General features: G+C 36.0%; 1 long non-coding RNA gene across 13 annotated transcripts in view; it reads right to left on the reverse strand.

Annotated features, from left to right (window-relative positions):
* Positions 1–14,355, reverse strand: part of LOC137495912 (uncharacterized) — a 453,250-nt gene that overhangs the window by 195,605 nt on the left and 243,290 nt on the right. For 2 of the 13 annotated variants that reach the window (XR_012407561.1, XR_012407556.1), the window contains one exon: positions 6,965–7,702. The exons of 9 other annotated variants lie outside the window; for them this stretch is intronic. This is a non-coding gene — a long non-coding RNA (uncharacterized lncRNA). Of the gene's footprint in view, positions 1–6,964; positions 7,703–14,355 lie in introns of those variants that run through there. 2 more of the 13 variants (XR_012407551.1, XR_012407558.1) reach the window with 2 other exon arrangements.

A 14,355-nucleotide genomic window follows, 5' to 3' on the forward strand; every position in this document is an offset into this window, starting at 1 on the left:
ACTGCATTAAAATACATTTTTCCGAACCATGTCTCTAAAATATGAACATTTACTCCAGTATTTTCAATGGTGTTACTGCGATAACCTGCTAATCCTGACGGGTGCGTGGGTGTAAATGGCTTTTCATCTTGTTTTACGCTTGGACGACTAAATGAACACTGAAGTCTGTTTAACTGATTATATTTTAACTACATTACAACATCGATGCTGTAAAAGGAACCGTATGAAGTTGAAAAAAGTCACATTAACTGTTCACCGGAAGTTTTTCAGGAAGAAATACTAGCTCTGCATGTACCCTACAACTAAAACTGCAATCAAAATAATATTGTATGTTAAAGCTAGCAGACCTGATAATACAGATGCTGATAATAGTTAAATGGTAAAATACTGACTAAAAACTCAGAAATATATAAAATGTGCAAATAATTACCCATGTAAAACAATGATCAAAGTTGCAAAGTAAGTGTCTGATGTCCCTAGAGTGTGAAGATTCACCTCGAAATACCCCACAACAATTTTTTTATAGCATTTTGGAACTGCCCCTTTTAGGCTTTGAACCAAATTGTGCTATTTTGGTGACTGTCACTTTAAATTCAAATTTCAAAAGAGGGCGGAGCTACAAACACATTTCTTTCAACAACAAATAGACTCTAATGGCGGATGGCTGCTTCTCCCTCAGGGCTGTTTATGCTAATAAGAAAGAGATCATCACTAATGTGCGGGGCTTTTCCCCTCTGATGACACATATAAAGGGAGAATGTCAATCAAAGTGTTTCTGCAGACGGTTTTAATCAAGTGTGGTTATAAAAAATAAAATTAATTAATGTTTACCATTAGAGGCTGACTATATTCACACAATGTTGTCTCAAGACTGTGTTTAAACCCCTTATAAAAGTGATATTTGCATAATAGGTCCCCTTTAAACTCTTTTAAGCTGTTTGGAGGCAAGAAAAACCCTCTTTTCTATTTTTACCCATATTTTTAATGCTTACAGTGTGTTGAATATTTAAACAGCAGGGTCATGCTGTTCACACTGTGAAGAAGAGTGTAAAAACTGTACTCGAAAAAAAATCTGGTAAGCAAGTTTTGTGAGATTGCACCTCATCTGGGTGAAATGTGAAGTTTTTTTCATGTCCGGTGTCTAATTGAGTCAGACAGGGGGAAGCGGAGGAGAGTGGACCTGTCATCTCCAATCCCACTTCACCTTCATTAACATAAAACTTTTATAGTGCTCTCAGAAATTCTGCCATGAAGTATGAAGTGTGCCACTCGCTCACTCTCAGACTGAGGTAAAAAAAAAGAAAAAAGTGCTGATAAGAGAAACAGAAATCTACAATTCACTTTCCTGAATGAAATACAGCTACTTGAAACACATTTGTTATTAGCCCTACATTAAAAACCTTTAAAAAATAATTGTGGTGTTAAAAAAAATATTCTGCAAAAAAAAAAAAAAAATGCTGTTTAACGGAGAGGCGATTTTCTTAACATAATTTAAACATAATAGTTTTAATAACTAATTTCTAATAACTACTTTGTCATTGCGGTGATGTCATTGCATATTTTTTTCTAGATATACAGTGCTCTGCATATATAAGTACACTTCCTTTATCTTTCAAATGCATATTTTTAATACCTACTTTAATTTTTAATTCCTACTTTACAATATTATATTTGTGCATATGCATTAGGTTAGTCAGTACTGAAGCTAAATCTGGAGCTGATGTAACAAAACAACTTAAGATTTGAGTATTACACATAGATTTGATATTAATTTTTATATGAATTTCAGAACCAGAATTCTAAGTTCTGCTACCAGCAGAAATGAACCAATCACGATTCAGTAAGCCATTTTATAATTCCCATTATTGCTGTTGCTACAATTCAAAACATGAACTTTCCATTAATACAGATATATAAACTGCCCATAACAAATAGACAAACACGATTTAATAACTGTATATTTAGATGAATGACTTCTGTAAAATATTGTTCATAACAGTTCATTGGTGGATGTTCTGTGTTATTTACATGTAAAGGGATTAAAACAAAAATAAATGTAGATTTTTATCCATATATGGTTACATTAATTAATGTATTGGCGACACGGTGGCTCAGTGTGTCGCCTCACAGCAAGAAGGTGGCTGGTTCAAGTCCCAGCTGAGCCAGTTGGCGTTTCTGTGTAGAGTTTGCATGTTTTCCCCGTGTTGGCGTGGGTTTCCTCTGGGTGCTCCGGTTTCCCCCCAATCCAAAAACATGTGCTATAGGTGCATTGGGTAGGCTAAATTGTCCATATTATATGTGTGTGAATAAGTATGTGTGGATGTTTTCCAGTATTGGGCTACAACTGGAAGGGCATCAGCTGTGTAAAACATATGCCGGATAAGTTGGTGGTTTACTTCGCTGTGGTGACCCCTGATAAATAATGGGACTAAGCTGAAAAGAAACACAGCGGAATGAACCTCCAACTTATCCAGCAAGTTTTTACGCAGCGGATGCCCTTCCAGCCGCAACCCATCTCTGGAAAACATTCACACACACATTCACACTCATACACTACGGACAATTTAGCCTACCCAATTCACCTGTACCACATGTCTTTGGACTGTGGGGGAAACCGGAGCACCCGGAGGAAACCCACGTGAACGCAGGAAGAACATGCAAACTCCACACAGAAACGCCAACTGAGCCTAGGCTCAAACCAGCGACCCAGCAACCTTCTTGTTGAGAGGCGACAGCACTACCTACTGTGCCACTGCTTCGCCCCTTGTGTAAAACATATACTGGATAATTTGGCGGTTCATTCCGCTGTGGTTGACCCCTGATAAATGAAGGGACTGAATGAATGAATGAATGAATTTGAAAAAGCAGCAATTTTTTTTTTCTAAATGTGAGTTTTTTATTCTCTTTCGGACATGTGTGAGTTACAATTGTATTTTATTGTGTTGTATTATTTTCCTTTGTTTATTATGTGTAGTTATTTATTTATTTTTATTTTTTACATGTTCGAAATAAAGTCTAAAGTCTAAACAAAAGTGTTGAAAACAATAATAATAAAAAAAGAAATTTAACCCCTGTATTTTTGAGGTAGTTTTTTCTTCTCAAATGCAGCCATTCACCTGAATCCGAAAACCGATTAAATTCCTCCTGCCTCCCCCCGCAAAGTCAAACACACGTGCAAATCACATTCACACTTTTGAAAATCCTCCCAGTAATGGGTTCAGGTTAGTGACCTCGCTGGTAAACACATATTCAAATTGTGTGGCGAGTGTTAAATTATTGACATCTCAATGAATATGCAGATGCAGTGAGGATGTGCGACCTGAACACTTTCCGTTTCCAGTCTGAACAGCCTCTGATAAAAAGCGCTTTGAGTTTTGTTGTGATGCTCGGTGTGCGTTTAGCGGTATTATGTTGTCTGCTTTTAATTTGCTTTGAAGCGATTGTGTTGCTCTTGTTCCCCTGATAGACATTGTTAGAGGAGCAGTGTTCAGAGTCCCTCGTGGAGGAACTGAGGTTTTCTTCTGTTCATGTTTCATTCATTTGCGTCGTTGTTCATTGGATCTGTTGGGAATGAGGATGTTCTGGATAAACGCGCTGCTACTTATTCAAGAGACTCTTATTCTGCCTCTCGGATTTTGAACGCACAGGACATATTACAGTTCTTGTAAAGCATTCTAATGTTCAATTAGTGTAGTCTGAACCTTTTAATGCAGTATTCAGATTTTATATATCATTTATATCAAGAATAGCAGGAAATTGTCAGTTATAAAATTTATATTTCTAGTATAGTATCAGAGTATTCTGTCAGATGATTCCCATCCTATGCACCTTGAGTTTTATCTTCTCCCTTCTGGTATTTGATGCAGAACACCTATAGGTAAAACAAATCGGTTTAAACTTTCATTCATTCCATCAGCTGAGAAGTTTTTAAATTTAGGGTAAAATTTGTATTGTATAATGTGCTTTTGTATATAAATTGCCTTCGGGAAATGAATAAAGACTTACTGACTGAGTATATTCTTATTTATTGCGGTGGCATGTTGGCTTAGTGGTTAGCACTGTCGCCTCTTAGCAAAAAGGCCTCTGGTTCGATTCCCAACTGAATCAATTAGCATTTCTGTGTGGAGTTTGCATGTTCTCCTCGTGTTGGTGTGGGTTTCCTCCAGGTGCTCCAGTTTCCCCCACAGTCCAAACACATGTGCTATAGATAAATTGAATAGGCTAAATTGGCTGTAGAGTATGTGTGTGAAAGAGTGTGTAGGTGTTTCCCAGTATTGGGTTGCAGCTGAAAGGGGATCCGCTGTGTATAACATATGCTGGGTAAGTTGGCGGTTCATTCCACTGTGGCGACCCCTGATGAAAAAAGATACTAAGCTGAGGGAAAATGAATGAATAAATGACTGATATAGCACACTGTAAAAAATAAATCGATTTGAGTTGTGACGACATGAAGGATTTAAATTTTTACAAATTTGCATTGAACATAAAACAATGAACTTGTCCTCCCCCCAAAAAAGAAGAATTGTTTTGTTTCAGCTCATTTTAAATAAGTAATTTGAGAAAAGTGGAAACATTTTTTTTTCCAGTGCATATAAGATATAAAAATAACAGCTATTTATTATTCTGAAAATAACTTGCGGATGTTTTTATTTAGACAGCAAACTAATAAGGTCTGTTTTTTTAGGAACTTTTATATTACAGTTATGAAATATAAATTCCAAAATTTTCCAAATTTAGCACAAAAATAAATGAACAAACAATCAAACAAATAAATAAATAAATAAATAAACGAACAAAAGAACGAACGAACAAACGAATGAACGAACAAACCAACGAACCAATGAACGAACTAACTAATGATTGAAGTAATGAACTAACTAACAAACAAATAAATGAATAAATAAATAAATAAATAAATAAACAAATAGACAAATAAATTAATTAATTAATTAATGGATTAATAATAAATAAATAAATTGATGAATGAATAAATAAATTAATTAATAAAAGAATGAATAAATAAATAAATAAATAAATAAATATAAAAAATTCTGAAGACATTTTTGTTGCTTAAATTGACAAAAATGTACCAATGCGGTAACATCCACATTTACACTGATTGAATCACGACAAACAAACAAACTAAAATATTCTGACCAGTTATAAATTTCTGAAAAAATAATAAAAAATACTAAAAACACACCTGATAAATCCAACAAATACTGAACAATTTTCAAGTGGTCTCCTGATTTGTATTATTCCATTGCTGTGTAGTGTGTGTACCATATGAAAACAATGTTAACACATTAAATATATACCCTAGCATTAAGATATCACATCTGCTCTCAATATTTGGTTAAAAAAAAGACAAAAACACAATAACTTTTATTCTATTTTTGCAATTAGAAAAAAACAAATTTTTAATTAAATCAAAAACTTAAAATTCATCCTATGTCAATGGTATTTTTCTGGATTATGGCTAACGTTAATCAAAATGTACCACTATTTAGTATTGGCAGGTTTATAAATTAATACTTATAAAAAACTCAACTTGGTAACTAATGCTGATGAATTAAAACTTAATGTACAGTTATTTTAAGCATTTTAGACTTATTCAGATATATTCAGTTTTTTAACTTATACATAAACAAAGAGCTTTAAAACAATAATTTATACAAGTTATGGTAACACTTTACAATAAGGTTCATTAGTTAATGTTAATTAATCCATTAACTAACATGAACAAACAATGAACAATACATTTACTATTGTATTTGTTCATGTTAGTTAACGTTAGTTAATGAAAATACAGCAGTTCATTGTTAGTTCATGTTAACTCATGGTCCATTAACTAATGTTAACAAGCATGGACTTGGATGTTAATAATGCATTAGTAAATGTTCAATTATGATTAATAAATCATGTACATGTGTTGTTCATGATTAGTTCATGTTAGTAAATGCATTAACTAATGAACCTTATTGTAAAGTGTTACCCAAGTTATTTAGCTAAATGCAAATCATTTATGCCAGAAATCAGGAACTTACAAAGCAACATATTTTAACAGCATATATTTTTTGGAAACACTTTATTTAGATGGTCCGTTTGTTGAATTTAAGTTACATTGCATCTACATGCCAACTTATTCTCATTATGGGGTTAGGGTTAGATTTAGTGAAAGTTGACATATACTTGCAAAGTTTCTTATAGTCAGTTTATTAAAATCCAAAATTATGTTCTAGTTAAAACATTGTGAGTTACGAAGAACTGAATGCTATTATAGTAATTTTTAGCATTCCCATGAATGAAATATTATAAACAAACAAACAAACAAACAAACAAACAAACAAACAAACAAACAAACACAGCAACTAATGCAGATTAATTAATCCTCATTATACTGTTGCTAATTTTAACCTGTTAATGCTATTTTAAAAATAATATGTGAAATTTACAACGAGAAAATATAATAATTTAATAACTTTGTACTTTGTCAGTATTTATTAATACAGGTTACAGTTATAATACAGTTTAAACAAATGTACAGCTAGTAGAGTAGTAATATAAATAACAAATTATGAATACATGCCACATATCCATATCTCTATCAATACAGAAAGACTGAATAATACAGTTACATAACCGCACCTGACCAGCCTCGCAGAACTCTGAACACACACCTGACCACGAAAAAACTACTTCAAGGCACTTTTGAATCAATTCACACACACACGCACAGGTCATAATGCCACGAAAGACCACTTGAGTTGGAAAGTAAGTTCCTGGAGTGAGACTCACCCACTACTCTCTCTCTCTCTCTCTCTCTCTATCTCTCTCTCTCTCTCTCTCTCTCTGTCGCGCGCGCCTCCACACGCACACGCGTTCATACAGTCGCGCGCACAGACACACAACACCATCATCAGCCCTCGCTGCAAAAAGCCACAGAACAGATGACCGCACTTACTGTGAATTAGGCGTCCCGTGAAGAAGTTCTTTCGGTGAATTGAACCCGTCCCCCGCCCTACTCCCCTCCCTCCTCCTTCACTCCCTCCACTGCATTTCTCCTCTCCATCCCAGGCGCGCGTTTATACACTCCATAAGCCGGCGGGAGCGGCGCTGTTTCTGGAGCACGAGTCCCGGTTTTCCGTGCACCGCTTTTTGGACTCGTGTTAAAAAAAATCCCGCGCCTCTCTCGCGCGCACATGGATGCTTGCTGGCCGTGTTGCTCTGCATCTGGTTGCCAAAGCAAAGCACAATCAATATGGAAGGGGAGCGCTATTTTATGATTGGAGAAGTTGTTGTGTTTTTTGGTGGTGAAATTCATTATTTAGTATCTGAACCTTCAGCTATTCAGTATCATTTATTCATAAAGTCCCTTTTTGCCAGAAGGAAATGGATACAGCTGGAGAGATGGGGAGAGGGGAGAGAGAGAGAGAGTGAGAGAGAAAAAGAGAGAAAAACCTTGGGGAAGAAAACTAGCATGGAAGTTGGGATTGATGATATTGATCAAGCACCGTCCTGAAATGAATGGATGGTGGTTTATTATTTTTTTTAGTCTATTTGATGGATGGATTGACTGATTCGCATGTCTTGAAGGAGGGAAGGCCTTGAACATTAGAGGCGTAGCGTGCTGAGCAGCATGTGCAGATTTTGATGTCGATGCTTCAGATTCTCAGGCTCCGATAGTAGTACTCTCAAAAGACTGAGGGGAGAATTTGGTGAGAATAAAAGCACCCGCTGACAACGCTCTTCATTTGGACTTGCCGTCTGTGAGTCTGTAGTCTTCACTAAAACATTAAGTAACAGCACACAAATACATACAATCGTAACAATTTGCATAGAGCAGTTCCACATCCTTCAAGGATGTTTCCTGGATACCAAACTCAATCAATAGTATCTGGATCCAGCCTTTAGGATGCAAGCTGAGACTGCATCAATCAGCAATGCAATGTCAGACACAATGCACTCAAATGGAGCTAGTGACGTCACTGTGACGGGTAGGGTAAGGGGTGGGGTTAGGTAAGCCCATTAAAAAGCATTGAATGCAGCCCAGATTGCACTGCACCAGGTCTGCAGCCAGACCCCTCTCAACTCAATAGGTGCATCCCAAATTGCATGCTTACTATTCTACGCCATTTTGTAGTAAAGATAGTGTGGCTGTTTCTCAATATGCGTTCTTTGGCGATCTCGCGTCCTTAAGTTCTTGTGTAATGTCATCAGCACTGCCAAAGTTCAGTTCCAAACCTCAAAACCATGCCCGGATTGGCTAATCGGGAGGACCGGGAGAATTCCCGGTGGGCCGGTCCGTTTTTTGGCCGCGAGGGCCGGTGTCCCTAGCTCCAGAATCTGTCGCTCTCAGCAGTCACACTTTTTAAAAATAATTTATTTATTTACTTAACCACAGCCTTCTTATTCATTATTTTACCGCAGCTCTGCTCTTTTTATCTATTTTCTCGTAGCCTCGTGAGCAAGATGCAGCCTGCAGATTAATGATGATATAACTAGATAAGTCACCTTCAATGTTCAGCTGTTGTGGCACAGTGGTTAGCACATTAGTTTACGACATTGGCAACCTGGGTTTGGTCCTCGTCTAAGTAATTTTTTTTTAAAAATTTTTATTGTTAAGACATATAATACTGTAAGGGTTGTTGAACATTTTAAGTTCTAAAACAGCTGTTTTCTCAACAAAAAAAAAGACGTGATAGTGTAATTAGAAACTAAATTAGAAATGACCTCATTTTAATATAGTCAGTGGTGAACTGAAGTGGGCCGGTCTAAGGCTTGAAACTCCAGGGCTGAAAAAGAGTCCCACTCCAGCCCTGCTCAAAACTCAAGCTTCACTTCAGAATCTCGTCGGAAGTAGTTGGTCATCCGGGTACTTCTAGCATACCGTTTTTCAAATTTTATGAATAACGGCATACTACTCTCCTCGCATACTGATTTTAGCGTACTATATAGAATGGAAGCTGGGGCAGAGTGGGATAGCATTTTAAACCGGGAAAAGGTATAGAAGGTCAGGCCAAAGTGAATGGTGGGGGTGATGTTTATGAAAGTGCCGGCGGGAGAATCGTGATGTTTATGAAAAGTGGCGTGGGGAGTGCGGTGTTATGAAAAGTGAAAAAAGTCCGTCCCTGTATAGAAGCATGCGATTTCGGACGCAACTGCCTACTACTCAGTAGGTACCGCATTTGAAATTAAACGTACTACACAGCTGTTAGAAAGTACGTCCTATGCAGTATGAACGTGAAAAGTTTGAATGGAATTCGGACGTACTATATCCGCCATTTTTGTCATGGTCACATGACCTAGCTGCGCAAGTTGCATCGCTTTACTCCCATTCATGAATTCGCTCGCGGGGCATCATGGGATAGCGCAACGTGCATGGGATGCACACTTTAGAATCTCGCGGGAAGTAGTAAGTCATCTGGGTACTTCTCGCATACTAATTTTCGAATTCTATAAATTCGGACATACTACTCGGCTCACATATTGATTTTAGCGTACTATATAGTATGGAAGTATGCGGTTTCGGATGCAGCCTTTGTCGTTTTTTCCTCAGCTACAGGAATAGTTGACGTCTTTCCTTCTGCAATGTATACGTGGAGTTTATTCACAAAGGCGCCCACCAGCATCCAGTATGAATTAAACATATATATGAAATACTTGTGCTAACAAAAAATTTTAAGAAATAAATTATATATATTGTAACGAGCGCACACATGCCACGTCGCCCTGGTCGCTAATCCAACCCAGCTGGACCATCATCAGCACAGGATCGCTCACAGCTGGACGTCATCAAGCGGAGAGGCATATAAACCAAGCCCACGCCAGGAGAAGACGAGCTTCATTCACCCTATGACTCCCTGCGCTAATGTTTGTCTCTCTGTCTCTCCACAGCAGACTCCAGCTCGTGACGATCCCACACCCGACTACTCACTGTCCTTCACCTACTTCCCGGAGCACCAGAGCACCTCACCTAGAAGAAGAGCACCGTTTGCACACCCTACACTTTGTAAATAAAGCACCCTCTGGGGACTTGTCTGTAAACCTATCCAACTGTGTCGCTGTTTTCCCTCTGCCTCGCTACAATATATATATATATATATATATATATATATATATATATATATATATATATATATATATATATATATATGTATATATATATATATATATATATGGCAATACGGGTAGCAGTGCGATTATGGCTGTATATCGGCACTGGTGGCAGGCGTGCGTTGGCACGAGGCCACAGGCTGAGTGCCTTAAGCAGGTCGCACACCAGAAGAGCCGCTTCTAAATCTAAAGTCTTAGATTTGAGACTTTAATTCACAAATCTAAAATCTGTATAATTACTTATGTCCTTTGACAAATGTAAACTCACAGTCATAAACATTCCAAACAATCCAGTTTCTAACTGTTAAAATCCAGATAAATCCAGAAAAAGTCAAGATTAAAATCTCACTCAACCCTAGAAAACAAACGCCAACACATCTTTATTTACAGCAACATTGCGCTCAATCCAATTCAGCACGGCCACTTCTCAACCATTCACTCGCATGCGGAAAAAAATAAAGTAATCTGAAATATCCGGGCGCTGTTGAATTATTTAGATTCGACTTACTGCGACACCAGCGGCGCAGATTGGTAGAATCAATCTACGTCAGCCGGAGAGGAATGAGTTTCACCTGTAGCTATCGCGTGGCCTTTGGCTCCCAGGCTCCCATTGACTTCCTCAGACTTCCTCTGCTCGACAGGACATTATTCTTCTGTTCAAAAGTCATTTATTTCCCATCTCTGGACGCCATCATGGCTCACTTGCCAGAGGAAGTGCATTAGCAGTCGCATGACACTCATATGCAGCGTAGGACGTAAAATCACGATGAGGTCTTGGAACACGTAGACATGAATGATCAAATCATACTTAAAAAAAAAATCTCTTTCAGTTTTATGAAGATAAATATTTCTATTGACAAGCCTTTCACGTATATCTTGAATGCTCGCTGGCAATTTTCTCAAGAGAACTGGATGATTGTGAACATGGAGCAGATGCTAAATGTATTGATTTCTGTGGTCTATACAGTAACGTTCAGGCCCTCGGAGACGATGACCATTGTGAATGCCTGTCTATTTGAACTCTTCACGTCCTCCAGAGGAAAATATCAATAACTTAAGAGGAAAATAGGGCTGAAAGATATTGTAGACTAGCAAATTATACTATGAAGTCAAATATTGGGCAGAAATAAAGCAATATGCCATAAGAGAGCATGCATAACTATGATTGATCTCTTCAACTGCTGTTTTAGAAGTGGATAAACTACATTGATCGTATACTGTAAGAAAAGTGTGTACTTTATAGAATAAAAACTGTGGATACCATCTCCATATCATAATTGGCTTGTACACTCTTCCTCTCCACCAATAAGGTGGTGCGCTGATTAAAAGCGCTATATAAATGTAAGGAATATTAATAATAATAAAAATAATTTTCCCGGTGTTGGGTTGTAGCTGGAAGGGCATCCGCTGCGTAAAACATTTGCTGGATAAGCTTGCGGTTCATTCCGCTGTGGCGACCTCTGATTAATAAAGGGACTAAGCCAAAAAGAAAATGAATGAATAATAATAATAATAATAATAATAATAATAGAAATTGCATAAAAAATGCATTAATGTAGTTAATGGTAATAACAATAATAGTGAATTATTAATTTTATATAATCGTGTTGGTATGACACATTGTTAATAATTTATTTGTTTTGTAAAAAGTGAAAAACAATATTTATAGATTAGATCATATTAATATTAATTAAATATTTAAATGAAAAAAAAACTTTTGGGAAATAAATCTGGAAAAATCAAATACTAAAATTACTATTATATATAAACATATATTTAATAATAATAATAATAATAATAATAATAATAATAATATAAAATATTTCCCAGTGATGGGTTGCAGCTGGCTAAGCTGGTGGTTCATTCCGCTTTGGCGTCTCCAGATTAATAAAGGGACTAAGCTGAAAAGAAAATGAATGAATGAATAATAATAATAATAATAATAGTAATAATAATAATAATAAAAAAAAATAATAATAATAATAATGGTAACAACAATAATAATACTTCTAACAATAATAGTAATAATAATACTTCTAATAGTAATAATATTGATGATAATAATAATAATAATAATAATAATAATTATTATTATTATTATTACTATAAATAATTAATTAAACTAATAATAATAATAATAAATATAGCAATAATAATAATTTATATAATAATGATGATAATAATAATAATAATAATAATAATAATTATTATTATTTTTAATATTATAAAAATATAATAATAATTATTATTATTAATATATAAAATTTATAATTATATAAATTATTATTAAAAAATAAATATGACATTTTGCTGATGATGATACTCAGGACTTGTAGACTTAATTGATTTGAGTAGATTTAATAAACATTCATTCATTCAATTTCTTTTCGGCTTAGTCCCATTATTAATCAGGGGTTGCCACAGTGGACTAAACCACCAACTTATCCAACACGTTTTACACAGCGGATGCCCTTCCGGCCGTAAACTGACACTGGGAAACACCCACACACACTTGCACACACATGCACTACGGCCAATTTAGCTTACCCAATTTACCTGTACCGCATGTGTTTGGACTGTGGGGGAAAACAGAGCACTCAAAAGATTTAAACTGATATTGTAATTGTTACATATTATAGTTTAAAGCATATATCTAGGCTGTGCAGTAGCTTTGAATCTAGTTCAGAATATAAAAAAGGAAACAGACGTCTCTCATATAAGAAGGGGCTGAAGTAGGGCACAGAACAAACATTTTAATATTTCATTAACTGCAAAAAACACGCTGCACACACACACACACACACACACACACACACACACACACACACACACACACACACACACACACAGGTGCTGGAAGTTTCTAGGAGTGAGTGTGTCTCCTTTTGTCCGGCTGATCTCTCAATGTGTGTGTGTGAATATGAAATGAGGAGGTGCCACATGAAATTTCCCCATGTGTGTTTTACACTGACATTCTTCCCTTCGCACTCTGAACTGAGAGCCATAAAACACATGGAGAGGCGACAGCAGCTCCTCTTCCTCTCCGTTCTAATACCCCTGATTGAAGAATGAACACCGGGAAATAAGCAGGACTCTCCGACTAGATCTGAATGTCTGTTTTCATACCATCTCCTGAACTCTCTGCCAAACTGTATTACAGCATGTGTGTGTGTGTTTGTGTGTGTGTGTGTGTGTGTGTGTGATGCAAAAAATAACATCTTCATGATGACAATAAACCCAATACTCCATCTAATCCTATTTTCAATCCATTAATATTTACAGTAGAAGTCTAAATTATTAACCCTCCTGTGATTTTTTCCCCCAAAGTATTTTCCCATTTGATGTTTAACAGCAAGGAAATTTTCATGGTATTTCCTATAATATTTTTTTCTTCTGAAGAAAGTCTTATTTGCTTTATTTTGGCTAGAATAAAAGCATTTTTTTCTTAAAAACAAACTATCATTATACAATAACTTGTCTTGTTGACCTAATTTACCTAGTTGAGCATTCATATTGCACTTTAAGCTGAATCCTAGTATCTTGAAAAATATCAAGTACAGTAATATGTATTTGATCATGGCGAAGATAAAATAAATCAGTTATTAGAAATGAGGTATTAAAACTATTATGTTTAGAAATGTGTTAAAAAAAATCTTCTTTCTGTTTAACAGAAACTGCAACAGCGGCACACAAAATTTAAATTTTTTTGTTGCGGAAAAACAACACCGTAAACTGCTATGACAATTATATCCTATGTGCTTTATTCAGTGTTTAATGCTGCCAGTGTGAATGTGAACGCCATTTTACATGACATTTATTGCAATAGTACCCTTACCTTACCAAAAACAATCATTGACATCCATAGTTGCAGTTGAAATGGATTTACTCCATAGAAAAATATTGGGTTTTGTCTAATAGTAAAACAGAAACAAGCAAAGTAAATGAAGACAGAATTAAAAATTTGGGTGAACTATCCCTTTAAATCTACATTAGCTTAACATATTCATTCATTCCTTTATTTTCTTGTCGGCTTAGTCCCTTTATTAATTCGGGGTTGCCACAGCAGAATGAACCGCCAACTTATACAGCAAGTTTTTACGCAGCGGATGCCCTTCCAGCCGCAACCCATCTCTGGAAAACATCCACACACATTTACACACACACTTATACACTACGGACAATTTAGCCTACCCAATTCACCTGTACCGCATGTCTTTGGACTGTTGGGAACCCACAGGA

Source organism: Danio rerio, chromosome 6, assembly GCF_049306965.1.
Source record: "Danio rerio strain Tuebingen ecotype United States chromosome 6, GRCz12tu, whole genome shotgun sequence".
Classification (NCBI taxonomy): Eukaryota; Metazoa; Chordata; class Actinopteri; order Cypriniformes; family Danionidae; genus Danio; species Danio rerio.